We start from the raw sequence: 4,700 nt of genomic DNA, 5'->3' as shown, positions 1-4,700 counted from the left end.
TTTTTAAAGGCCTATTCTTTCAGAAGTAGATAGCCAATTTTTGTTGTTATTGTTGTTGTTGTTGTCTATCATCAAGTTGGAACTGACTCATAACTGACCCTCCAGCAGGTTTTCAAAGTCAGTAAATTGCACAGGGGGAGATTGTTCATTTTTCTCTGGCAGAGCAGCTGGTGGATTTGAGCTGTGACCCTTTGCATTGGCAGCACAATTCCTTACCACAAAGCCACCTGGGCTCCCTAATCCTCCTTCTTATTCTGTCTTAATCTGGAAGTTGAATTGGGTTTTTAGAGGCAGTAAACTGGATGAGAGGAGATTGCCTGTCTTTATCCCATGTAGCAGCTAATGGACTCAAACTACTTGCCTTTGGGTTGGCAGTACAACTCCTCACCACTAAGCTACCAGAGCTCCCCGGTGAAGGTAAGGAAGCTGAGAAAACAATCACGAAAATACAGGCAGAGGCAATATTCCCTTGAGACAGGGCTATGACAGTGGGGATAGTGTTGAGAGGGTTGGTGAAAGAAACATTCCAGAACTTGATAGAGCTGAAAGCTTATGTACTTCATATATATGTAACAAAAAATTATGACACTCATGTCCTTATTTCTTAAATAAGCTAACACAATAATATACTTACCTAATAAATAACTGCACACAGCTTTCATGTTGAAAGGAAAAGTGGCTATTAAAAGAAAATCTCTTTAAAACTAAATTGTGACTGCCCCAAGCCAGGGTATTTTAAATTGCTTCATATGCGTGTGAAAATTGGATCATGAATAAGGAAAACTGAAAAAAAAAGTGATAATTTTGAGTTGTTTTGGTGAAGAGTATTGATGTTTTCATGGCCTTCCATAAAAATAAACAAATTTGCCTTGGAGAAAGTGCAACCAAGACACTCCTTAGAGGCAAGGATGGTGGAACTATATCTAACATACTTTGGACATGGTGTCAGGAGAGTATGTTGCTGTTATGTGCCATCAAGTTGCCTTCCACATATAGTGACCCTATATAAAACAGTTTTGAAGCTTGCCCTGTTCTGAGCCAGTCTCACTTTCTCCCTCCACCCTTCTGAGCATGATGTGCTTCTCCAAGCTCTCTTCTGTCCACATGCCCAAAAGTATATGAGATGGAGCTTCAAAATCATAGCCTCCAAGGACAAACTTGGTTTCACCATCTCCAAGACAGACCTATTTATTTTCTTGGTGGGTCATGTTATGATCAACTCTTCTCCAGCACCACAGCTCAAAGGCATCTATCCTTCTTCTGTCATCTTTTTTTCCCCCGTTGGTCACCACCATGCCAATTTATTACTCCTGTGGCACCGACAGCGGGCCGTACTCGGTGACACCACACACCACTTCTTGCCTTCTAGTTTCTGTCCATAGAGAAATGTCTACCTGTCCCCGTCCCCTCCTAAGGAAGGGGCAGGGAGTCCACTAAGGGCCACTTACCCAAATAAACCTCTTAATGCACTAATTCTTAAAATTTTTGGACATTTGTGTTTCCTTCCAAACAGGGGCAAGTGTCAGGTGTCCCACCCACCACTCCCCACCAGCCGAATGAGTCCTTGGACAAGGCCACTCTCCTCTGCAATCTTGAATAAATACCGGGCGATGTGCTGTGAGTGGAGGTGAGCGATGGCACTGAGCAGGCCCGGGGGGCGGAGACATCTCCAGGTGTGGGAATGCGAGGGCAGGTTGCTGTGGGCGCGCTGGCCGAGTCCCCCATGGCTGCCGGCTGCCGCAGGAGGGCCACCTACAGTTTGTCCAGGAAGTTGTCCAGGGCCGGGATGCCCTCCTTCAGGCCTTTGCTCTTGCGCGTCTCAGCCACCACCTGGCTGGGGCGGCTGGTGTTGTCGAAGGGGTCGCCGGGCAGGATCTGCCAGCGGTCGAACACGCACTGCGGGAAGGCCTGGCCACCAGTGTTGGATCTCAGGTCTGCTGTGAAGCCAAAGGACTCGTTGACAGGTAAGTAGGCCTTCACAACAAACATGGGGGTGCCAGCCACCTGGGACTCCTCGAAGACATGCCCTCGCTTCCTGTTCAGGACACCGTAGATACCACCGACCACTTGCTCAGGACACTGAATCTCCACCAGGTAGATGGGCTCCATGAGGTGGGGCTGGGCAGTCAGTACGCTGGCATAGAGGCAGCGCCGGGCCGTTGGGATGATCTGGCCGCCCCCGCGGTGGATGGCGTCAGTGTGCAGGGTCACATCATGGACATCAAAACGCACACCCCGCATGTTCTCCTCACACAGTGCCCCCTCCTTGGTGGCCCACTGGAAGCCGGCCACCACGCTGTCCTTGATCTCGTTGAGATACTGCACACCCTTGGTGATGTCAGTGAGGATGTTGGGGCCAGTGCCGTCGGACCCGAAGCACCAGATCTTATGAGCCTCAGCCACATCCCACTCATACTTCTCAGCCAGGTAGCGGGCCCGCTGCTGGAGCTCCTGCCGGGAGGACACCTCGCCCTTGTCAATGTCCTCGGCCAGGCCGTCGGGGATGGGCCGAGCCTTCATGTACAGACGGTTGTGCTTGTTGGGGGACTTGGACAGGCACAGCACGTTGGACTCCTCGCTGACAGTCTCGCGGTAGGAGACCACTGGGTAGGATTTCTTGATGGGGATGCAGGCGTGGTCCTCCTCCAGTTCCTTCAGGCAGATCTCCAGGTGCAGCTCCCCAGCCCCAGCAATGATGTGTACACCTGACTCCTCAACTACGCACTGCACCATGGGATCTGACTTGGCCAGCCGTTTCAGGCCCTCCACCAGCTTGGGCAAGTCGGCAGGGTTCTTGGCCTCCACGGCGACCATGACCACAGGGCTGACCCTGAACTTCATGATGCGCATGTTGTGGGTGTCCTAGAAGGTGGTGATGGTGCCAGTCTTCACCAGAAACTGGTCCACACCCACCAGACCCACAATGTTCCCCCATGGCACGTCCTCAATGGGCTCCACATAGCGGCCCATCATCAAGATGGTCCTCTGGATCGACTTCAGATACAGGTCTTCCTTCTTCCCAGGAGTGTAGTTGGGCCCCATGATCCTGACCTTCAAGCCAGTGGACACAAGCCCAAAGAAGACCCATCCAAAGGCATAGAACCGGCCTTTGTCAGAGGTTGGCACCATTTTGGAAATGTACATCATCAGGGGACCTTTAGGGTCACAGCTTTTAATACCCATGGCAGCCTCATCATTGGGGGGCCCCTCGTAGAGCAGCTCACAGCAGTACTTCTGGGCTGTCACAGGTGAGGGCAGGTGGATGGTGATCATCTGCAGCAGGGCATCCCCAGCCGGCAGCCAGCGGCGCATCACAGCCTTCAGGAGGGGCTTGCCCTCTTTGTCCTTGTCTTCACTGTCCAGCTTGATGTCCAACTTCTCAATCAGTTTTGCAGTCTCCTCTTTCCTGAAGTTCATAATTGCATCAAACACCTTGAAGATGGGGTCCAGGATGAGCTGGCAGAATGTCCGGGGCAGCTTCTTGCCATTGGGGCTGGTGGCTGACTTGCTGAACTTGCCATTGGCAGGGTCAAAATAATGGTCACCCCAGAGCTTTTTCATCATGTCCTCAACTTTCTTGGCCCGCTCAGCAGGCCCCAGCTGGCCGTCTCCCTTGGCAGCAAACTTGGCAACATACATTTCAGCAAACTGCTTGAGAGTGAAGGCCCAGCCATGGAGGCCAGACCCAAAGCCGACTGTACCCAGGACAGGATCAATCATGGTATTGCCCATGGGGCCGCTCTCGCCCTCGCCGTAGGTGGAGATGATGACGTTGACGTTCTCCACGATGCGCTGGAAGGTCTGGTAGAGCTCCTCGGGCTCCAGCTGCAGCTCGAGCAGGGCCCGGTCTATCTTGTTCATCATCAGCACAGGCTTGATGTGCTCGGCGATGGCCTGTGGCAGCACCGTCTCCGTCTGCACGCACACCCCAGACACGCAGTCCACCACCACCAAGGCTCTGTCAGTGACCCGGAGGGCGGCCGTCACCTCAGAGGAGAAGTCTACGTGCCCAGGAGAGTCGATGAGGTTGATGAGAAAGCCAGAGCCGTCCTTGCTCTGCTTGATGAAGTTCAAGTCGTTCTCAGAGAGTTCGTAGAAGAGGGAGATGGCGGTGGACTTGATGGTGATGCAGCGCTCCTGCTCATCCTTGCGGGTGTCCCTGAAGGGGGTCTCCCCGGCCCGCGCGGACGCGATGACGCTGGCCTTGCAGACCAGCGAGTCCGTCAGTGTGGACTTGCCGTGGTCCACGTGGACGATGACGAACATGTTGCGGATGTTGGCCTTCTTGTCCATAATGGCCCGGATCTGATCTACCGTGAAGTTCACCATGGTGGCGGATGGTGGTGGACTCTCCCAGGCAGAAACAAGCGAGGCGAGTTGCGCCAAGGATGGCGGCGACGACAGCGGAAGACTCTTCTGTCATCTTTAGCTCTCTTTCTGTCATCCAGCTCTCTGATACATAGCAAGAATTGTGAAGACAATGAACTGGTTTGGGCCCACCTTAGTCTCTAGATTGACATCATTGCTTCTCCGTACCTTGGAAAGGTCCCTGACAACAGATTTACCTAAGTCAAGTAGCCTTTTGATTTCCTGACTGCTGGTGTCAAGAGTGTTGACTATGGAGCCAAGCAAGCTATAGCTATTAACAATCTCAATCTCTTCTCCATCCATCATGGTGCTGCCAATTGGCCTAGTGGTAA

General features: G+C 52.5%; 1 pseudogene; it reads right to left on the bottom strand.

Moving 5' to 3' along the window:
* Nucleotides 1–1,752: 1,752 nt before the first annotated feature.
* On the bottom strand, nucleotides 1,753–4,329 carry LOC102863132 (annotated as a pseudogene).
* Between the last annotated feature and the right edge of the window lie 371 nt (nucleotides 4,330–4,700).

Source organism: Elephantulus edwardii, unplaced genomic scaffold (genome assembly GCF_000299155.1).
Source record: "Elephantulus edwardii isolate Elephantulus edwardi_28Jun2011 unplaced genomic scaffold, EleEdw1.0 scaffold00002, whole genome shotgun sequence".
NCBI classification, from domain to species: Eukaryota; Metazoa; Chordata; class Mammalia; order Macroscelidea; family Macroscelididae; genus Elephantulus; species Elephantulus edwardii.
The sequence above is the reverse complement of the archived record's forward strand: the minus strand, read 5'-3'. Positions and strand labels throughout refer to the sequence as shown.